At 39.2% G+C, this 23,976-nt stretch overlaps 1 protein-coding gene across 15 annotated transcripts in view; it reads left to right on the top strand.

Annotated features, from left to right (window-relative positions):
- caska (calcium/calmodulin-dependent serine protein kinase a) overlaps positions 1 to 23,976 on the top strand; it is a 408,353-nt gene that overhangs the window by 134,833 nt on the left and 249,544 nt on the right. The gene's annotated exons all lie outside the window — the stretch shown is intronic.

A 23,976-nucleotide genomic window follows, 5' to 3' on the forward strand; every position in this document is an offset into this window, starting at 1 on the left:
ATGGATGTATGCGTAACTCTGTAGTGGCAGCTTGTGGTTACAACCTGTAACTGCATGCAAGTAGATTAATTCTTCCTCAGTCACTAGCACTTATGTTCCTGACTGCCTAAGGAGCCATGGCAAGCTGCATACTATCCTCTTTTCCAAGACAAAGGCTTTTCTCTTACGATGAACATCCCAAGTTGCTTGTTGATCATTTAATTAGGATGAAGATTGGATTTTCTGCTTCCTTGGAATTGGAGGAATCATGCATCCAAAATTTTAGTTCACAATAATAGGTTATCTTTTCAGAGTCCATTCATGAGCCGAGCTGGTTTTCCAATCCTCAGAAGTATCTGCAATCTGCCAGGTTTACACTTAAGTGTATATGACTGGTTAATTTCAGATAATTTGGTCAAAATTTACTGGAGATGTGATGAATCCTGAAGTTTTACATAGTGAAGCAGATCATAATGCTATTTGGCAGCAGATCTACAGCGTCATGAAATTTTTACTTACATAACATATGATTTCTTACGAATTAATTAGTTAAGCTAACTCTTTTCTCCAAAATGAAAAGAGCATTTCAGTCTTGTTGAATGGTGGAGCAGGCTCAAGGTGCTGAACGGCCTACTCCTAGTCCTGTGTTGCTATGAATGACAGGTAAGGATGCCACATTCTCAATATTGACTTTTTTTTAGCTGCCCAATATCTAGATGTGCAATGGTATGCTCTATAATAAGCACTGGATGCTGTAATTCCGCATGTATTTTCAAAAACAGTCTAGTGATGTACATGTAGTGATGGCTGTAGAGCCATCAAAATATTTATTTTAATCTATAGATGAGCAGAATGCCATTTTACCATGTGATTTATCTATTCTCTATTATTCTTCAAAACTTAAAATGGTTACCTGGTGTAACATGGGGTAACTTGCTAGAAATCAAGTACCACAATTCCTGGAATCATCGCAGAAGTTAAAGATTTTATTAAAGTATACAAGATTCCTTAATTGGTCTGTGTTTTAAAGCCAGGTTGATGGGAAAAAATGCATGGACAGGTGTTCATACTTAACAAGAATAATTATTTATTATAAATATTCTAGCTTTAGGCAAACAATTAGGAGCTGTTGGCATATGACCCTACTATTTAAAACTCTAACCCCTTATATGCTCCCTTTTCTCATACATAGACAAATAAAAATGGGTGGCGGGTAAGACTGGGAAGGCAGTTCAGTGGCCCCTGACCACAAGGTTTGCTGGGATGATTTTTAAGATGGTCAGGACACTGCTTCTCAATCTTTCTTCAGATAATTACGCTTGTTTATAAGAAGCACATCGTGACTAGTTCCCACTTGTAAAGGTCTTTAATTTATCAATTAAAAGCCACAATTGCAACAACAGTAAAGTGTGAATAAACTGGCAGTCTTCAAGTTTGAGATACTTTTTGCAGAGGAAAGTGACAGCTACTGCCTTTGCAGAGATCTGATTACTTCTCCCAAGCTGTTCACCTACCTGGGAGCCAATCACATTGTTATTGACAAGGGTTAAGGCCTTTGCCATTGATAGCTCATCACTAGTCTGCAGACCATTCAGCTACTTGTTCCCAGCCAGAGGTCCGTTCATACTTCCCCCTTGGCGCTAGCTCATCTGAAAAAAAACTAGGCATCTACTATGCTTGAACAAGCAGATCTATAAACAGTATTTGCAACAAGTGTCAGAATACTTGTTTTTAAAAAGAATGGCAATTCTTCAACAATCCTTAGTCTTGAAAACATTTTCCCCTGTCAGTCCTCAATCTAAAATGGAAAAAAAAAGTTCTTTGTAAAGAACAATGTCTTTGAAGTGGGCCTCACTTATCAAGTCAACATCGCTGAATCGATTTTGACATTTTTCTGGCTGGCCTCTCACCTACTGTGGTCAATGAACTGTGTGATATTCTGCACCAAACCTGCTCGACTGTCACCATGGTCAGGCTTGTATTGGTTTGATGTACTGCACCTGATTTAAAACTGATCCTTTTGTTTACACTTCTCTATCTATTTCTTCCCATATTTGTAAGCTTTTCTAACTACTTCAGGAGCTAATCTTCCACTCTGAAATCTTCTGCATTCCCTAGTCAATTCATCACATCATTTATAGTGCAGTTGTGAAAGACCAAAGTTTTGGAAACTCTTGTAAATCTCTGTCTCCACCTCCCCTATATGCATCAAGACCTTCTTAAAAGTAAAAACTTTAATCAAGCTTTGGGTTGCCCTCTTAATGTTTTTCTTTTATGTTGGTATCAGGATTTTGGTTGATTAGCTTCTATGAAGCATCTAGGGATATGTTTCCATATTACAGATGTTACATAATTTTGAATTATTCATTGGATATAATTTGAAGTTCGGGCAACTTCGTTAGTAGTAATGACTTAATTCAATACTGCATTGTTAATACATTCGTATAGCTAATAAACTGAGAATAAAGTTGCCAACTTTTAACATTATACACTGAAATAATCTGATTGCAAGGAAAAAATGCTACGTAATTCAATATTTTTCTTCCATGTATGGGAAATAATTTATTTTACAGCTGGGAGAATAAAGAATGCACTTACGTTAGTTGTAGTATATCAAAGGTAGCTTTTCTTATTTTACTGAATAGAGAAATTAAGCAGAATTTGCTTCAGAGATGGTAATAGTTTCAGTTGGTAAGTCTGTCTAAGCTATGCTGCAATCAGGTATTTAGAGTACAATTAGGAAATGCATCTTTATGACCAACATGTAAAATCTTAGAAAAGCTTTCAAGTATCAGTTTTAAAGGTTATCTCCTCTTTGCCTATAATGTGCAGTAGTTTACTCCATAGGCAATCACATTGCATAACATATAACTGACAATGGTTGCCATGAATCATTCTGTCTAGTACAGTAGAGAAAATATCTGAGATGCATCTCTGAAGTTGAACTAAATGCATTGAATGCCAAGGGAGCACCTGTCCATTGGAGATGGTTATTAAATAAGATTAATGTTGTCTGGATGTTGCTAGTTTGAACTTGGGGATTTTCTGGGAATTGCAGCATGTGTTTGTGGACCGCTTCAGTGACTGATGAATTGTTAAAGGATCAGAACCATCAGCAGCTGTTATAGTTCTGGCTTGATAGACTCAAACTATTGACGAAGCATCTGAAGAACTTAAGACGACAACAGCATCTTAAAGAACTTTTGCATTGTTTCCCAGCCGTGCGATAATCGGCTTCCGCAGCGGCAATAATTTTCCTTTTATGTTAAATATTACTGCAGCCACTGGAAAGTTCTCACCCTTGATCCCTGTTGACTTTGATTTTCATAGAGTTAGGATACTGGGGCAGTATTCGCCGATTGGGCAAGAAGTACCTGGGCAACTTCCAACTTGGTCAGGTAGATGTCAGTATTGTAGTTGTATCTACGTTGGCAGTTAGAATGTGGGCTAATTCTACAGTACAAATCCACCCACCACAGCCAAGATGTTGCCCAAACTCTCAGCCTTTTCTAAATCCAGCTTTCAGCTGTTTCCTGATATTATGTTGAATAAATTGAATTGATTGAAGAGTTATTGTGCCATTGTAGAAACCTTTTTGTTTAAAAAAAAGAAGCTACAAATGACCATCCGTTTTGCAATTCTGGCTGAAGATGTTAAAGCACTTCAGCCTTGTTTAGTTTTACACTCATGCCAGAGGCTGTGATCATTAAACATGGAGTCACCATCTCTTCCCGTCAGTTTCTTAATTGTCTAGAACTAGTCATGATTAGACGCAGCAGAACTTGGTGTTTTCCTGATCTGTTGATTGTGGGGTAATCAAACTCCACGCATAACAAGTATACAAGTAATCATATGTTGCAATATCTCCAGATTTAGAACATAGAACATTACAGCACAGTACAGGTCCTTTGGCCCTCGATGTTATGTCGACCTGTCATACCGATCTCAAGCCCATCTAACCTACACTATTCCATGTACGTCCATATGCTTATCTAATGACAACTTAAATGTAACTAAAGTTGGCGAATCTGCTACCGTTGCAGGCAAAGCGTTCCATTCCCTTACTACTCTCTGAGTGAAGAAACTACCTCTGACATCTGTCCTATATCTTTCACCCCTCAATTTAAAGCTATGCTCCCTCGTGCTTGCCGTCACCATCCTAAGAAAAAGGCTCTCCCTATCCACCCTATCTAATCCTCTGATTATTTTATATGTCTCAATTAAGTCACTTCTCAACCACCTCCTCTCTAATGAAAACAGCCTCAAGTCTCTCAGCCTTTCCTCGTAAGACCTTCCCTCCATACCAGGCAACATCCTAGTAAATCTCCTCTGCACCCTTTCCAAAGCTTCCACATCCTTCTTATAATGGGGTGACCAGAACTGTACACAATACTCCCAAGTGCGGCCGCACCAGAGTTTTGTACAGCTTCACCATAACCTCTTGGTTCCGGAACTCGATCCCTCTATTAATAAAAGCTAAAACACTGTATGCCTTCTTAACAGCCCTGTCAACCTGGGTGGCAACTTTCAAGGATCTGTGTACATGGACACCGAGATGTCTCTGCTCATCTACACTGCTAAGAATCTTACCACTAGCCCAGTACTTTGCCTTCCGGTTACTCCTACCACAATGCATCACCTCACACTTGTCTGCGTTAAACTCCATTTGCCACCTCTCAGCCCAGCTCTGCAGCTTATCTATGTCTCTGCAACCTACAGCATCCTTTGTCACTATCCACAACTCCACCGACCGTAGTGTCGTCTGCAAATTTACTAACCCATCCTTCTGTGCCCTCATCCAGGTCATTTATAAAAATGACAAACAGCAGTGGACCCAACACCGACCCTTGCGGTACACCACTAGTAACTGGTCTCCAGGATGAACATTTCCCATCAACTACCACCCTCTGTCTCCTTTCAGCAAGCCAATTTCCGATCCAAACTGCTATATCTCCCACAATTCCATTCCTCTGCATTTTGTACAATAACCTATTGTGTGGAACCTTATCGAATGCCTTGCTGAAATCCATATACACCACATCAACCGGTTTACATTCATCTACCTGTTTGGTCACCTTCTCAAAGAACTCAATAAGGTTTGCGAGGCCCTTCACAAAACCTTGCTGACTATCCCTAATCAATTTACCAACAGGAATTTGCACCTCATTTACACCTCGTGCTATTTCTGACAGTCATCGCCATACCTAATTTATAAAAAATGTTGGTCAGGTTTGTTAGTTACACAGGTTTGACGGGCATGCTATCTCATGAGGTCATAGACTTCATTGGAATAAATGCTGCTTAGTGCTTCACTGGGTTGATTCCAGGTATGAAGGAATTTCTTAGCAGAGTTGAGTAGGGTGGGATTTAGAAGAATGAGAGAAGACCTTATGGAGACGTAAATGGGTTCTTGATAGGATTGACAAGGTAGTTCCCCCATATGTGAGAATCGTAACCTCGGAGAAAACAGTCAACTAGGGTTTTACTTCCTGAATTCTTTCTGCCAAAATGCATAACTTCACATTTCCATGACTTTTGTGTTCCATCAGCCAAGTTTTAGCCCATTCTCTTAACGTGTTAGTGTCCCTCTGCAGGCTCTTTGTGGCATCTTCACCGCTTCCCTGTCCACCTACTTAAACCATTTGCGAACTTGGCTAGAATATATCACTTTTGCCATCCAAATAATTAATATATGTTGAAAATAGTTGTGGTCCCAGGACTGATTAGTTACAGGTTGCCATCCTAAAAATGCCTGCCCCCTGTTAACTCAACTTTATCTTCTCTTAGACAAACCTGTATCAATGCTAATATTATACTTCCAACCATTTTTTTAAGTAGCCTAATGTGTAGTACTTTATCACATGCCTTCTGGAAATTCAAATATTACATCTACTGCTTCCCCTTTATCCTACCTGACTCTTCCTTTCTTAAAGAATTCTAGCAACTTTGTCGCGCATGATTTCCCCTTCATGAAGCCATGCTGACTCTGTTTGATCATATGTATTTCTAAGTGCTCTCTTATTTCATTCTTTAAAATAGTCTGCATAACATTTTCCCAACAACAGATGTTGAGCGAACTGGTTTATAGTTATTTGTTTTTGTCTTCTTCTCATTTTAAATACAGACATCACATTGGCTATCCTCTCGGACTTTACAAGAATCGAAGGCTTCCTGGAATATTAGTACCACTGCATTCACCATCTCTGTAGGAACTTCTGTAATATCCTAAGATGCATCCCTTCAGGTTCAGGGACTCAGGAGTCTTGTCCCTCTTCAGGTTCACTAGCACCTTTTCCTGTAGTGATAGTTATTGTTTTTATTTCCACTCCTCCATTTGCCCTTGAATATCTCATGCTCTGGCTCTAAAGAATGAGGCTTCATTAACAGGGGCTTGGCATTCAAAGCAAGGAGATTATGCTGAGTGTGTATAAAAACCTTAGCTGGAGTAACATGTACAGTTCTGGAAACGATACTCCAGGAAGATTGTGAATGCATTGGAGAAAATGTAGAAGAGGTTTACAAAAATATCTCCAGAGATGAGAAACTTCAGTTATGAAATTGGTCTAACTATATTCCTTGGAGAGGAGAACGCTAAAGAGACATTTCATGGAAGATCTCAAAATCCTGACGGGCCTGTACAGCCTAGGTACAGACAAACCATTCCTGCTCTTTAAGGATCAAGGGGGTGTGGATTTAATGTGTTTTGTAAAAGAAGCAAATGCAAAGTGAAACAAACGATTTTCTCAGTGAGTAGCTGGGGACGGAATGCACAACTTGGAAGTGTAGTAGAAGCAGATTCAGTTGAGATATTCAGAAAGGTATTAGATGATTGTTTAAGCTTAAACAATGTGCGGGGATGTGGGGAAAAGGCATAAGTTTGCCAATAAACAATCATGCTCAGAGAGCTAGTGACAGGTCAAATGGTACCTGCTCCATAAAGATTCCATGATGAGCATCTGGCCATCTTCCAGTCTAGTCATTTTAGACAATGACCTTAATTGCCTCATCAATACATTTGAGTGATCCACTGGAGTGACAGCTAACTCGTTGTATGTAACAGATTCCTCCATGGATAGAGTGCTCCTGAGATGCTGCTGGCCCTGCTGTGTTCATCCAGCCTCACATTTTATTATCCTCATGGATAGAAGCAGTAGAAGACCTGCATATTGAGCACTGTGCAGAAACACCTGATTGATGCTAGGCAGGATTGTCTTCCTGCTTGTATCCAGGTCAGAAATCTCGGAATGACAGGTTATCATCTAGCAGACCTATATGAAAACACACGCTTTCAGAGCCTCACTCAACACGCGAAGGAGGAGTGAATCTCCGAAAGTTTGTGTTTTTCAAATAAACATATTGGACTATAACTTGGTGTTGTGTGATTTTTGACATTGCCCACCCCAGTCAAACACCAGCACCTCCATATCATGCTTGTATCCAATGTGCTTATAAAAAGATCCACTGACATTGAGCCAGTGTTCTTCTCAAACCAGTGTCCTGCTGTCCCAAAGTCACCTACGGGAATACCTCATGATTGACAGAGCGACACAGAATCTGAATGAGTAATTGTTGTCCCTAGGAACCATCAGGGATACCTCAGAGGTTTTCAGAAAGTTAGAGACCTTTATGGAAAATACACCAAACTCCATGCTGAATTTGCTCACGTGTTTATTGATGTCGAGGAGGATCTCCATGCACCAATGGGACTGAGTATTTCCTTTGGAAACCCCTAAATAATCATCCTTGCCAGAGTCTGCCTGGAGCAGGGTGAAATGAGCTGATAATTTTCTTTGAAAATTTCTTTGAAAAGTATCTTTGAGAAAATTCTGTTATGTCACACTCGATGGCCACCATTCTATGTGACTGAATTAAGCATGCTAAGGTTCTATGTATATTTGAAGGATATGTTACTCTGTAATGCTCCATTCATTTGGCCCATGCATACTATCTGCCCCTCCTAAGAACAGTTTGGACTGCCAAGTTCATCAGGTAATGGCCCACACATAATCTCCTCACAACGCAGTGATTAAAGACATGACAGATGCTGTCTGAGGGCTCCTTGAGCAGTATTGCAATTATGAGGTTTTAAAATTATGTTCAGGATTGTGTCTTGGAGTGTTAATGTTGTTCTGAATTCTGCCTGACGACAAGCCTGACTAAGGCAAAGCACCTGAAGAGGGTGCAAAAGAGCAATTGCCTGGGCGGAAGAATTTTTATTATAAGAGTGGCTAGGGTTGTTTTCCTTGGAACAACAGACACTCTCCAGCTCTCTTCCCACGCTTCCTCTCACTCTCACACTCTCCCTCTCCCACCTCGTCTCCCCCTGTTGTCCCCATCCCCCCTCTTCTCCCCCCCCCGTCCACCCACCACCCCCCCCTCCCTTCTCTCCCTCTTCTCTCTCTTCTCCCCCCCCCCCCCCCCCCCCACCACCACCCTTGCCCCCTCTCTAGCTCAGTCAGTGCAGCACAAAAACTTCGGAAAAAATATTGGACTTCACAGCAGATTATTTAAATTCAATGACAGCACATTTATTAGTAGGGTATAGAGATTTTCAGTAGCTAACTCCTGATATTTTTCAAAAAGTTTTACTAGGTTAGGCCATTGTAAGATGTGACAACTTGAATAATAATGACTGTGTTTTCCATTTATGCCATCACTGTAGTTTCATTTAGGAATGTTTAAACATGGAATACATTTGAAGCCAGTTGTAAGTAAATTGAGTTAAATGAGAGCTATTTGATACATTTGTAGCCTAATCCTCTGAAATTCAATACATTGGCCTTTTACTGTATTGAGGAAGTGTGTTGCAGAAGATGGACCATGTTACCAGAAAGATTGGTGCTGGAGATGGAGAGAAAACAAACTGTAATACTTGGCCCTTTGGACATTATAGCAAGTATCCAGATAATATTTAGAAATATCTGTAGTTTGAATATTGTTCTACCTCTAAATTGGTGCAGCAGACTCCTTCCATGTGAGCTTGGCACATGTGAAATCAGAGAACAGAATGAGAAGAACATGATAAGGATAAACTAATAACTGCAGGGCAGAATCATATCCATTTGGTAAGTAATTCTACCACCCAAAGAGAGAACTTTTCCAGCACTTCGAAATGGAGCATTTTCTGTATAACTTGTGACATACCATAAAATATTAAAAATGCAGTCACTTTAGATAATGCCTCCCTGACTGTCATGCACAATGACATATACCTGCAGTGTACATCCCATTTAACTCAATATTAAATATGAATCAAAATTTTTAGCTAACCTGAGGGAGGCCCAGACTGAGAGAGAAAGCATCGTCTTATTCTGCACCTGCCTTTATTTGTGTAGTTGAAATCAACACAATATATTAATTGTAAGGAGAGTCATAAGGATTCAATTTCATTTTTTCTTAAAAATTGCAAATCTTGGAAGTAAATTTGAAAATGAACATTAATCTGTCATTTTTAAGATTGTGATGCTATTGATATACTTGGGAATCAGAACAGGGGTATCTGATGTTGGTAAATGCTATTTCTTGACTAGAAACTGCCATTGATTTAGATCTTGCTATAGGTTGCTTGCTCAATATCTCATTTGCAAAAAAGAATGGTGAAGTGAAACTAACAAGAATTCGGGAGAGCTTCTTGAAATTCATTCCTGCTAAAATTAAAGATAATGAAAAATGTGTTTAATATTCATGCTTTTCAAACAATTTTCAAATTTCTGAAGTCATAGGATTTAAAACATTAACCCCAGGAACTGGAATAGGCCATCCAGCCCCTCGAGCCTGCTCCTCCATTCATAAGATCATGGCTGATTCATGGCCTCATTCACCTAAGTATAGTGAAAAGCTTTGTTTTGTGAGCTGTACGGGCAGAGCATGGCAAACAAGGACCTGCGATCATAGGGTGCTTGGACAATGAGGCATTCAGGTTATACTGCACAGGAGGTGCACAAATCAAGATCAACATTAACAAGATCGACATTATTTGAAGGTAGACTGATGAATGGACTCTCTAATAACAGCAGGGAAGAAGCTGTTCTTGAACCTGTCGGTGCATGTGTGTTCAAGCTTCTGTATCTTCTGCCTGATGGAAGAAACTGGGATGGGAGGAGTCTTTGACAGCAGCCCTTCCACAGCAATGCAATGTGTACATTATGTCCATGGATAGGAAGTTGGCTTCTGTGGTGGTCTGGGCTATGCATGCACCCTTCTATAGTTTGTTACAGTTCTCGGTGGAGCAGTTGCCATACTAGGCTGTTATACGCTTGGATAGAATGATTTCTGTGGTGTATCTGTAACAGTTGGTGAGGGTCCATCTGGACATAATGAATTTCCGAAGCCACTTAAGGAAGAACAGGCGATGTTGTGCCGCCCTGACAGTCGTATCTACATGTGAAGTCCAGGAAAGGGTGTCAGTTATTGTCACTCCTAGGAATTTAATGCTCTCACCCTTCGCTCCATTGATGTAGATGGGGGCGCGTACTTTCCTCCTGAAGCCAATGATCAGTTCTTTTGTTTTGCTGACATTGAGAGAGAAGTTACTATCGTTGCACCACGACACCAAGTTGTCTGTGTACTTTATGTATTCTGATTCATCATTGTTTGACATCCGTCCTATCACAGTGGTGTCATCAGCAAATTTGTAGCTGGCATTCATTCAGAATTCGGATGTATAGGGAGTAGAGTAGGAGGCTGAGAATGCATCCTTGGTGTGTCCCAGTGTTGAGGGCTATCATGGAAGAGGTGCAGTTGTCTGTCTTCACTGATCATGGCCTGTGGGTCAGGAAGTTGAAGGCCAGTTGTAGAGGGTGAAACTGAGACTTGGGTCTTGAGATTAGCTGAGACTTGATTATTCTGGAGGTGATTATGGTGTTGAAGGTGGATCTGTAGACAATGAGTTGGAGTTTGACATTGGTGTCCTTGTTGTTCAGATGTTCCAGATGAGTGCAAGGCTAGGAAAATGGCATCTGCTGTGGACCTGTTATTTTGGTAGGCCACTTGTAGGGGATTGAAGCAGGTAGGGAGGCTAAAGTTGATGTGAGCCATGACCAGCTTTTTGAAATATTTAATAATTGGAGGACAGAGCCACTGGGCAGTAGTCATTAAGGCACATTTCATGTGCTTTCTTGGGTGTTGGGGTGATGGTGGTCTAATTGAAACAGATGGGGACTTCGTCTTTTGGAAAGGAGAGGTTAAAGATGTCAGTGAATGCCTTTGCCTCTGCAACTGGTCCGCATAGGATCCGAATGCATAGCTAACGACTCCGTCCAGGCCCATCGCTTTCCTTGGGTTGACCCTTAGGAAGAGCAACCTGACAGCTGCATTGGTGACAGAGGGAACAGGTGCATCCGGGGCTTTCGGGTCAGGTGATACCATGCCACTGTCTTCTGCTTGAACCACGCATAGAATGCATTAAGTGATTCAGGGAGGGATGTCTTTTTGTCTGCTATCTGGCTTTGCTTCAGTTTGTATCCCATTATGTTGTGTAGACCTTGCCACAGGCAGTGGGTGTCCGTGTGGTTAGTTTGATCTTCTGACTTGATCCAGTACTGCCTCTGGCATCAAGAATGGCGTTGCAGAGATAATATCTGTATCTTCTGTGTAAATCTGAATTGTCTGATTTGAATGCTGTACGTCTGGTCTTCAGTAGACAGTGAATTTCTTGATTCATCCCAGGTTTCTGTTTGGGGAACACTCCGAATGACATCTTTGGCGCACAGTCCTCCACACACTTGCTAATGAGTTCGATGATGGTAGTGGCATACTTGTCCAGGCTTTCTGCTGAATTCTTGAATATAGTCCATTCTGATGATTCCACGCAGTCCCAGAGATGTGCTCTCACTGCTTCAAACCAGCATTAGATTACTTTCTGAAGGATGCTCCGAATTCAGCTTCTGCTTGTAAGCTGGGAAGAGGAACGTAGTGTTGTGATCTTATTTTTCTGAAGTATGGATGGCCATGGAGCAGTAGGCATCTTTGATGTGTAGCAGTGGTCCAGGAAGTTTGGTCTTCTAGGTGAGCGGGAGATGTGTTGGTGGTTGAGGTTGACCTAGTTGAAGTCCTCCCTTTTGGCCCATATCCCTGGATGGCCTTGCTTAATAAAAAATTATCCATCTCACATTTAAATTAGCAGTTGATTTTTAAATTCACAGTTGAATTAGCATTCACCACGATTTGAGGAAGAGAATTTCAAATCTCCACTACTCTGCTTGTCGAATTGCCTTTCTAGCATCTCTCCTGAATGGCCTGGCCCTGATTCTTCGGCTATGCCCCGTGGTTCTTGAATGTTCAATCAGTGAAAATACTTTATCTTTACCTACCCTATCCTTCCCTGTCAGCATTCTGAAAATTAGACCACCCCTTCTAAATTCTAGAGAACAAAGATTGAATTTGTCTAATCTCTCCTCATAACCTCTGAAGTCCAAGTCTCATCCTTGTAAGCCTGCACTGAATTCCCTCTGAGGCCAAAACATCCATCCTAAGGTGTGATGCCCATGCCTGCTCGGAGTAGTCTGAGCAGGGTGGGCTCTAACTAGCAGTATAACATCTGCCTCCTTATACTCCAGCCCTTTAGATATAAAACTTATCATTCCATTAGCCACCTTGACTATTTTCTGCACCTGTTCATGGCATTTGAAAGAGCTATGCATTACAAATCTCATTGGACATCAAATACAATACACTCTATTTAACTTTGCCTTCATTTTAAAAAACAAACCAGATCTATCCTTTCTCGATCTAAAGTGCATTGCTTCGCACTTGCTAACATTAAAATTAATCTACCACAGCTTTGCTGTTGTAATTTTATGCTATCATCTACAATGCTGCCCAACTTTGTGTCTTCAGTAAATTTGGATTTTTAAATGCTATTATCTAAGTCATTAACGAATATTATGAATAATTGAGAGTCCAGCACAAATCCCTTTTGAGGCACCACTTGTGACGTCCAGCCAACTTGAGTACTCACTAATTATTCCAACTCTGTTTCTTGCCGTCACCTGATTTCCAATCCATGTCAGTAATTTGCCCTCAATTCTGTGGACTTCTACCTTAGCTAACAGTCTTTTGTTTAGGACTTTATCAAAAGCCTTTCAGAAGTCCATTTAAACAACATCCATTGACTTATTTATAATAAAGGTGGTAGACCGCTCTTCAAAAAAAAATTCTGAGGTTTGAGGTTCATCAGGCACACCCTACTCTTCACAAATCCATGCTTGCTAACTCACCCTAAGTATCTGAATTTTTTTCAAGTGATCAGTTACCCTATTCTTGAGAAACTGTTTTTCTCTCCACAAATGTTGTGAGACCACCTGAGTTTTTCCAGTACTTTGTTTTCATTTCTGATTTATGAAGTTTGCTTCTGTTCAGGCTTGTGACTGTGAATTCTACATTTTAACTTTCTGCTGTATAAAGACTACCTTTTTAAATTCCTCAATTTTTAGCACTCTTGTCATAGGAATGTATGAAGGAGGAGCAGGCCTGGACTCTTTGGCTAGTTGAGTCTACTGTACCATTCAATTAGATCATGGCTAATCTTACCACAAAATTCCATATTTCTTGATTTCCAGAATCTGTTTGTCTTGAACATACATAACGACTGATCATCCACAGCTGTCTTGAGCAGAGACTGCCAAAGATTTGCCGCACAGTGAGTGAAGACATTAATCCTCATCTCAGTCCTCAATGGCGTATCTCTTATTCTGATATGCTTGCCAGGGGAAACATCTTCCATGCATCTACCGCAACGAGCCTTGTAAGAATTTTGTATACTTCACTGAGATCACTTCACTTCTCATTCTTCTAAAGTAATCTCAATGTCACCTAATGGCATAGTGGCTCAGTGGTTTGTACTGCTGCCTCACAGCACCGGAGCCCCAGGTTTGATTCCAGCCTCTGCAACTGTCTATGTGGAGTTTGCACATCCTCCCCATGTCTGCATGGGTTTCCTCCCACAGTCGCAAAGATGTGCAGATTAGGTCGATCGGCTATGCCACATTGCTTGTAGTGCCTGAGGATGTGCAGGCTAGGTGGATTAATCATAGGAAATACAGGGTTACAGGGATAGTTTTGTGGGGGTGTTGTGAGGGTAGAATGTTTTTTCGTAGGGTCTTGATGGGCCAAATGGCCTGCTTCCCCACTATAGGGATTCTATGAAAATCCTGTTAGCCCAGGGATCAGTTTGGTGAATCTTCATTGCATTCCCTCACTGGCAAGTATATCCTTAAAGTAAGGAAGTCAAAACTTCATACAATACTCAAAGTACAGTCTCACCAATGTTCTATACAATTACAGCAAGGCTTATTTACTCAGATACTTAAATCCTTCTGCAATAAAGGTTAGCACACCATTTGCTTTCCTGCTTTTTGCACCTGCATGTTAGCTTTCATTGACTTATGAGCAGACATCAAGGTTTCTTTGAGCATCCACATTTCCCAGTCTCTTGCCAATTAAGATTTAGCCTGCATTTCATTATTTTCAATCAGAGTTGACATATTATTCATATGTCAATTATATTTGATCTGCTATGTTCTTGTCTGCTCATAGCCTATCTAAATTCCCTTGAATCCTCTTGGTATCGTCCTCTCAACACAAATTTCCATCTTATTTTATGTCATCAACGAACCTGGAAATTTTATATCTCCCCACACCCAAGTCTCTGGAAACTATGAACAGCTGAGTCTTGAGCACTAATTCTTGAAGTACCTCATTGGTCACAGTCTGCCAGCCTGAAAATGACCCATTTAGTCCTCCTATCTCACTTCTGTTCATTAACCAATTTGCACCTGTTGTTACTATTTTACCTCGAATCCCATGAACTCTAGTTTTGCTGCAAATCTTCTGTATGGAAACTTATTGAAAGCCAAGTACCCAATGTTCAGTGGTTTGCCACATTATCAATTCTGCTTGTTATTCTAATTGCAGGTTGTCAAACTTGATTCCTTTTTATTAATCCATGTTGCCACTGCACAGTCTTACTATTATTTTACAAGTACCTGATTATCACATACTTCATAATTGTTAATGCTATTTTTTTTCTGTTGATTCAACTGATTCAGGCTAAGGGGTTTTAGATTCCTGTTTTCTCATTTCTTCCTTTCTTAAGTAGTGGGTTTATATTTGCATCCTTTCGATCTGCAGCAGTTTGCACAAAAAAGATGATCGCCAATGCGTCAACTATCTCTAAAGTTACTTTATTCAACATTTAGCCTGATGGTTTATTTTATGTAGTGCAAAGCATCTTATCTAACTTAAATCCTGTTAATTTATCTAGTTCTTTCTTTTTTCCTGATATTGATTCCTTTCAGTTCCTCTTTCTTGATAGTCCCTTGTCTCTCTAGTACAGCTTGGAGGTTTATTCTGTCTTCCTCCTGAATGATTTCACCAGCCCCTGAACAATGTGGGCAATGGTAAGTCAGTTGTCAAAGTATAGCAAGAATGAAAAACGAGAATCTCAACATCAAGGAGAACCTTTCCATTTCTGCTGCACAGCAAGATTCTCCCTCAGTGCCATTTAGAAACTTGTGATGAGGAGTGTGGACACTGTATATCCCAGTGATGCCAAGGCTAATTGTAGCCTTAAATCTGGATTGTCCAAGTCTGTTCTCACGCAATTCTACAGCAGTCAGTTAATTGAGCTTCTAACTATATAGCAACAATGCACTTGTGTTATTAATTTATTTATTTATATAATTTATTTATTGACAGTGAAACAAACATCTATGCAAAGATTTTTGAATTTGTGTTCAAAAACAAGAATATGTACATTAAGTTGAAGGAAATCACCATACTTATGTTCACATTTTTGAAAATTTTCCGTGATGCTGATGAGTAGTTGAAATGCAGGTGTTATAATCAATGTTAGTCTTAAAACCATATTTTCAAATTTGCTGATGATATGCAATTAAATAAATAACAGCAAAAGCCATGATTAATTTGAGGTATTTTTGCTAAAACAACAGCCAGTTCAAATGAAACACCTTGACAATGGGGGAAATCAGCTTATGGTTCGCAGTACAGCAGATCCAGGAAGTGGGTTTGTCTGACTTGTTTTACTTCTGCTATATTTAAATATTGCACTGTCTTGATGTTTTCAGTTCCTGCTACAGTAACGCGTTTTTGAATAGGGCTGCAACAGTTTCGCTTCCAGTTAGGAGTAGAAGTGATTTATCATTTTTAACAAGAGACTTATGTACAAACTGTATTATACAGAGTAGTTTCAATATATAGTAATACAGAAGCATTTCAAAAAGCTTAACTGTTTCCATTGACTTATTTAAGACCTTAATTTCCAAAGCAATCCTTTGTGTGTATTTAACGTTGGTTCTATTAAACTGTGCATAAGGCTTCAATGGCAGCAATGAGTATAGGATATATCTGCTTCTGTCTAAAAGTTAAGGTAATTTATATTTTGGCCTTCACTTAATCTAGCCAGCATCACTTAACTAGAAGAGGGAGTTTACTCCCTTTGGCCAGTAATAGCCTAACATGGGAGAAATTTGGTTTAGTACTTGGAACTATCATTACTTTCATGTGTGGGCCTCAAAAATATTTTGATTCTCAGTAATATAACTCAATTGCTGTTGAAAATACCTGTACAGAAGAGTCAAATTTTATAGAAGAATCAGCTCTTATTTGTCAGGGTGGAATGATTTCAGTGCAAGTACAGATGGCCAGCAATTTTGACACTGCAAAATGAGGTGTGTAATCATAGTTAAGGGAAAGGAGATTCTTTTAATTATCATCAAGATTGAAAATTAGGACAGTTCTTAGACAAAATCAATCTGATGCATTTTATTAAAATTTTAGAGAACTCTAGAAGGATGCAGTGTCTCGGCCCACTGTTGTGTGGACGTGCCCTGATGATCATGAACCAGATGCTCGTATATAGAATTTGATTTCACTGCCTTATGAATACCTCAAGAATTGAAGATGAGACAAATAAGCTCTTTCACAAATCTGGAGAGGACCCCAAAGGTAGACTGATAAAATGTTTCATTTTTCTGGCAACACTTGCAACCAAGCTGTTACAAAACAGTGTATTGCATTCCTTTGGATTGAACTGGGTAGGTCAGGAGTAGTGCACCTGGCATCTGGGCAGCCCAGAATGTCTGTCTATTAAATTTGATCACACTTGCACCTTGGAGAGGACATTCCAGTTTTGCTGCAGAATGTTAGTACAACACTGAGCAGCATCTATAGTGATGAGTCCATTCAGTTCAACTGGAGGGAACATCATATCTCAACTGTGCTCAAGATACATAGGACAGCAGGTGAGTTTATTTCTAAAAGTACGCAAATTGACTAGGAGAATTTGATCACAGGGCAACCATAGAAAAGTCATCTGATTCATTGACCTGCCAGAACGTTTGAGCAGTTGCTGTCAGCCTCACACCCCCTCACATTTGCTGCTCATAGGTTTACTAGTGAATCTAACATCTCCTGTGATAGCAGCAGAAAAACAGTCTGTCTTTGGCGGAGCAGTGAACAGTTGGAAATAGCAGCAGTGAGTGAATCACCAGGGATCCTTTTAGTAAGATAAGGAGGGGGAGGCTTTAACCAAAGACAAGTGGGAGTCATCTGTGGCTGGGATTTACTGCACTGGGATATCTTCTGAGGGCAGGACGGATGCTGCAAGAGATGATGGGGGTGGAGGAGACTGGAATTTTATATGTTGTGTCACGAATGTATCACCAGAAAAAGCTGTGGAAAGGTATATATTTCATAGGTTTTAAAATTTATAGGTGGAGATAATAATAAAAGGTATAGACACTCGTAAATGAAGCAAAGAAATATCTAACCAGCTCTCATAATGCAACAGATGGGGAATATAATAGTTACTTTCATCATTGGAAGAAATGATTTAATAAGTAATGACTAGAATATCTCTGATTGTAAATATATATGCCATCTTTATCTATTTAAGAAGAAACGTTTGGGAGCCATGTCAGTTTACAAATGAAATTGAGCAAAACTAGGCATCTGTCAGTGGGCACCGATACATATGAAAAATACTGCAGATTTTTAAAATGATCTGAGGCAAAAAACAATGCTGGAATTGATGAGCAGTCTGCCAGCATCTATAGAGAAATAGAGTTTCCCCTTCAGTTCAATCACCTTTTTATCTGAACTGGAACAGTTAAGACGCAAATGGCTGTAAACAGCTACAGAAGCATTAGTTAGGCTCTAGGTGGAATAATGTGTATGGTTCTGTTTGCCGCAGTATCAGAAGGACTTGATTGCACTGGAGAAGATAAAGAAAAGATTCACCAGGATATTGCCTGAGATGGAAAATCTGTTAGACGGAGAGAATGGATAGGCTGGATTGGTTTCTCTTGGAGTGGAGGAAGCTGAAGGAGGATCTGATTGATTTATGCAAAATTATGAGAGGCATAGATAGGATAAATCATGACAATCTTTTCCCCATGGCAGACATTGACGATCAGAGAACATAAGTTTAAGGTGAGGGGTAGGTAGTTTAGAGGAGATCTGAGGAAAGATTTTATCACCAGTGGGTCGTGGAAATATGGAATGTGCTGCCTGAGAGGACCATGGAGGCGGGTACTCTTGCAACATTTAAGAAGTGTCTGGTGATACTTGTTGGGGTGCAGTGGACTAAGAACCAAGTGAAAGTAAATGGGATTAGTGTAGTTTGGTATTCTTTATTTGGCATACACATGGTGGGCAAAAGGGCCTGCTTGTATTCTATATAACTGAGAAGCAGAGAAAGGATGGGAAGGGTAGAGGCAACAAAAGGCAACGTCTGTGACAATTTCCTCTGTCTAGTCTCAGCCTCCTGCTAGCACTCTAAATCACAGAATTTTACTGCTCCTATGAATTAACACAGTTGAATGTGAATACACAAAAGAAACCAGAAGAAAACTATGTAGCTGCATTTGGTGACTTTGAGAAGTGCAACAAAAGCAGAAATCAGCTTGGAGACATTGAGGGGGATGAAAAGCTGGAGCGTAGGAATAATGTGGCGTATTGGCATCAAGTTGGGCAGAGGTTAGAGAGGGAGATGAGTGCCAGCATGAACTAAGTGAGAACAGAGAAAAATGTTTGGACAGTGGAAAGGGGTCTCCTAGATCTTCTCTTTTATTGTGGATTTTACATTCACTACTATCTCTAATAGAGCATTCCAACTCCTTATAACCAGTTCAATACAAAAAGAAATCTGTATTGATCTGAGAAATAAATGTCATTCTAAGCAATTTTGTTATTTTTTTTGTTGTGGCTGAGGAGTGACTTTGCAAATGTTGGTTGAATCAAGTTAAGCAGCATGAATCAAAGAAAACAAAATTAGACATTTTTTCTAGAAACGCGGAATGTGAATATCACTAGCAAGGTAAGCATTTATTGTCCATCCCTATTTGCCCAGAGCACAGTTAAGAGTCATCCATATTGTTGTGGGTGTGGAGTCAGACCAAATAAGAATAGAATTCCTTCCAAAGTGTGTATTAATGAATTTTGGATGGGATTTTACAACAACCAGCAGTGGTCACCATAATTCTTTTTATTCCAGATTTTTTCATTGAATTCAAATTTTACTGTCTGCCACGGTGGGATTTTAATTTATGCCTCCAAACCATTAGGGTGTAGTTCTGGATTAATAGTTGAGTGCCATTACCACCCAAATCATTTCCTCCCACTCCTCTGTCTTATGGGGTGGTGGGTTTCACTTTGGCGATAAACCATTAAACATCACTTGGTGCGGCTTAGGATGACGTAGCAATCTGCTGCTTTTGCTGCAGGCAAAGACAACAGGCTTTGAGTTGCGTGTATGCTGATGGAATTAGCTCATATTCAGGACTTCTCTGTTTGTGATCTCATACAAAGAGATACCAAAGATACATTTGAGATAGCAAAGGAGAATAATCAGCATTTTCTCCTACCTGATATGTGTTGTTCAGATCTCATTACCATGAAGAAATGCACGAGGGACAGAGGTTGGATGGGCTCTGTCTGGATTTTTCAGTCAGGTTGTTCTTGTTGCACTTTGCCTTACTAAGCTTGGGTGTAACAGCTGCAGTTTTTACAATGTGTTCATTTTTACATTGGAATTATGATGAGTCAAATTCAGGTACAAGTCAGGAATCCTTTTCAGGACCAACTTTTTTTTGGATAATGAATATTTTTGGTTTTCAGATGCACTTACCTTATCCTTGAAGTTTTTTTTTACTCGTCATCTCAAAACTAAAAGCAAAATATTTGTTTAACTCTTGAACTCATTGTACCCTCATCTTTTGGGAAATTCTTTGTTGAAGCTTGATGGTATCTGTAAACTTTTTCATTGTCTGTACCTTTATTATTTGTTGTTTCTATTTGATGTGATACTTACCACTTAGGTTTGTACCCTTCTGTTAGAGCTCTTTAGGGAAAAACCTTCACTTTTAGGTTTATTCGGGTCTGTTTGGGTGAAGTGACTTTTTCAAAGGACCTGAATTCAGCATGTCTATGGGTCTGTTTCGTTTGATCTTTGGATTTTTTCATTTCAAAAGATGCCTTAATACAGCTCAAATAGTGTCAAAGTGATCAACCATTTCTGCTATCAGCGTAGCATATCCAATAGAATGGTGCTCGTGATAGGCTGAAATTCTGAACAGGTAATTTTGAATTAGCTGGACTTGCTGGTTTTGGAAATTTCAACAAAGCCAATCATGGAAAAAATGCATGGAAGTGGACAGTGCCATTCACTGCCCAACAGAACTAACCAATGAGGTGGTTGTTAAATGCTCCTCATTTTTGTTTGTATGCATGTTAAAGTTTATCAAAGTGGGAATGTGGATTTGAGCCCACTATCAGATCTAAAATGGTGGAGCAAGTTCGAGTGTTTGATTGGGCTATTCCTGCTCCTAATTCATAGTACATTTTTTAACTGAGACCACTAATGACCCTCAAGAGCCTAGTGAATGCTCACTGTCCATTTCCGTAGCTGAAACCGTAAAGGCCACTGAGATGCTGTCAGATTTTGTACTGCAGCATGAAAACACCAAAAATATGGCAGGCTATGTTGTGCTGGTTTAAAAAAAGTGACTGAGAGTTTCTGTATCTAAGACCTGACATTTCTCCATGCTTTTTACAAGGTCAGGCCACTGTAAATCTGAATAAATGGAATAATAATTCTTTTTTAATTTAAAGCTGTACTGTGGTTATGTTTAGGAGGCTTTTTTGACTTCGGCCATGTAGGGCCCTACTTAGCTCCATCGAAGCCCTGTTCAACACCCACGGATCCTCTAGAGTTCAACTAATCACTCTTTTACTGAATATGGGTGATTGTGGAGCCTAAATATGTGAAGCTTAGATCACATTGTGTAGCTTATTGATGTTTCAAAAGGAAATTCTTGGCCTGGGCTGTTTGTCTTTCTGATGATTAAATCAAACTCTCTTGATTTGTGACTGTCTGTATTTGCAGTGAAAGTATTTCCCATAGTGAAATACCACTGTACTCTCATGGGTGTAGAACAGCTCTGAGGATTTTGCACACATATTTCTCTTTGATTTTAGGTGTGCAAGGTTAACAAAATTCCATCTGTCCTGGTATGGGCCTAAATAGTACTGTAATCAAGACATTGAATTTTATTTAAGACTTAAGGACAGTGTGAATAAGGATACCCAAACCTGTTTCTTTTTGAAAGGAGTCACTAAGTGGACATTGGACTTGTTTTAAATTTATTCTTTGAAGTCATTTACCTAGCCTAGTTGTTTGAAGTGCAATTGAAGCAGAGCTTGTTGAAAGAAATTTTCCTAAGAATACCTTATTCGATGATCCAATATGGTAACTGAAATCCAGCTTTTCCCTGGAAGTCCACTGAAGGAGTTACCTTCGATGATTCCTTGTGACTGCTCTTGAATGAATTGTGTTGAAGATTCCAGGGATGCCCAGTTGCCTGTGTTTAATGACCTGTGTACTTGCCTTAGAATACAAACTGAAAGACATCTTGAAAAGTTCTTTTCTTTTCTCCACTTGCCAGCAATTATTAAACAAAGTATTTATTCCCTCAAAGTTGATCTGTGCAGAGATTTTGCTTTAACGTGGTATTTGTGTGATTTTACTTGAATGCATTCAACAGAATGTGAATCAGCTTTACATTTTTGCCAAATAAGTAATGTTTACACAATATATCACTAATTTTGTTATTCATTAAAAACCCTACTTAATGGATCTTTTTATCTAATCCTAATAGGATGAGGTATATATTGGCCATATAGGTAAATGGGTAAAAACATTTAATGTTGTGACTAGCAGCGAAACAGGACTAGAGAGAGTTCGCTCTCTTCTGCTATCTTTCATAACAGTAGTAGTTAACAAACCTGATAGTACAGACTTGCATAAAAATTGAAAATCCCAACAAACCAGCTATCAACTGAAAAATAAGAGAGCAAATGAGAAGGATTATTCACCTGAAGCGTTATTCTACGTTTAATTCTTGGATTCACAGCATTTGCATTTTATCTTTCCTTATTGCAACTTAATTTTTTGTCACGTTAACTCATTTTGATTTTGAGGAAGCCATGTTTGTAACCTATAGTGTCCACATCCTTTAAAGTTTACTTATTTGAGCTTTGAAGAAGACACTTTCAGGTTTTATAGGAGCACTGGGGTCAGTATCCTGACCAATGTTATTGAGGACCCCAAGCAAATTCTTAACTCCTCTAAATTTTAGTCAAGGAATCATCAGATTAAATATTGCTTGCACAGGATAAACAATGCCTGGATTTGTCTCTCCAAATTATCAGGCATCAATCTATTTATGACATCTTTGCATTTTCCTTCATCTAAGTCACTCAAATTGCTGATAGAATTAATTCTTCCTTGCCAAATGATAAAGATAAGGACAGACATGCAAACTGTTAACAATTTTATTTGCATTATAGTTCTGAACATTCGCATTTAATATGCAAGTAATTAGAAAGTAGAATGAACTAACAATGGAAAAACATACAAGCAGATCAGTTGTCAGCATTAAATTATTTGTCTATAACAATTTATAGTCAAGAAAAGTCTTAAATTGAGACAAACTAGTGACATTGATTTATGATTATATTCTTTAAATAGCCACTTAATAGTTTAATATGGCTTGTATGTTGGCTGAATTACAATTTGTATACTAGAAGTTCCTGGAACTTACAGGGAGACATTTTTCTGCATTAGAAGTATGCAATAAAGATAACTGAAGAACAAGACAAAGAAAGATGCATCAGGAAAATTTTTCAAAAACCCGTATTCCATTTAATCTGTGTGAAGTGTCAGTAGCGTTTACTTTTTTGATGAGTGACCCCCAAACATCAGTGATAGTGCCCTGATGACCTTCAATTACTCGAACTGTAGAATCGAGGCAAGTCAGGTGACAAACTTGTTTCACTAATTTCTGAGCCTGTTCATAGTAAAGCAGTTTGCCGTATTTCAACTAATCTTACCTATATCTGACCCGAAACTAATCTCCAGGGCTCATCACATTGATGACTTATCCTTTTCAAGTTTCTTTTATGAGAAAGCCTAGATTCTTTTGAGTGCCCATAATTTTAGCAATAATCTATTGATTGGTCTATTTATTCACTTCATTCATTGCACATGTATGGGAATTTATAGAGCATTGCACCTACAACTTAAAGCATTGGATAAGACCTCGATGGCACTTAAATGACTGATCCTTTAATTGGCAGGAATTATGAAGATGACATTTCTCTTCATGCAATTCAGTGTTGAATGCAGACACATTGTTTCATTCAGCCTTTTTATGCAGTAGAGTTTATATTTCTGTTTTCACCTAATGCACACAAGTTAACATTTACTTGAAAAGTGATCAACTAAGTACTACAGAAATCTTTTGCTCTATCCTCAAGATATTTTTGGTCTGTGAATAATGAAATAAACATTCCACAACTGTACTAACATAGCATCAATTGTAATTTTCTTTCTTTTCAAATGATACATTTATTTTAGTCATTCAATGTTTAATGAGATCAGTGTTGTGAATTTCTCATTTAGGTTGTTGTCCTATCTCT

This window comes from Stegostoma tigrinum, chromosome 12, assembly GCF_030684315.1.
Source record: "Stegostoma tigrinum isolate sSteTig4 chromosome 12, sSteTig4.hap1, whole genome shotgun sequence".
Classification (NCBI taxonomy): Eukaryota; Metazoa; Chordata; class Chondrichthyes; order Orectolobiformes; family Stegostomatidae; genus Stegostoma; species Stegostoma tigrinum.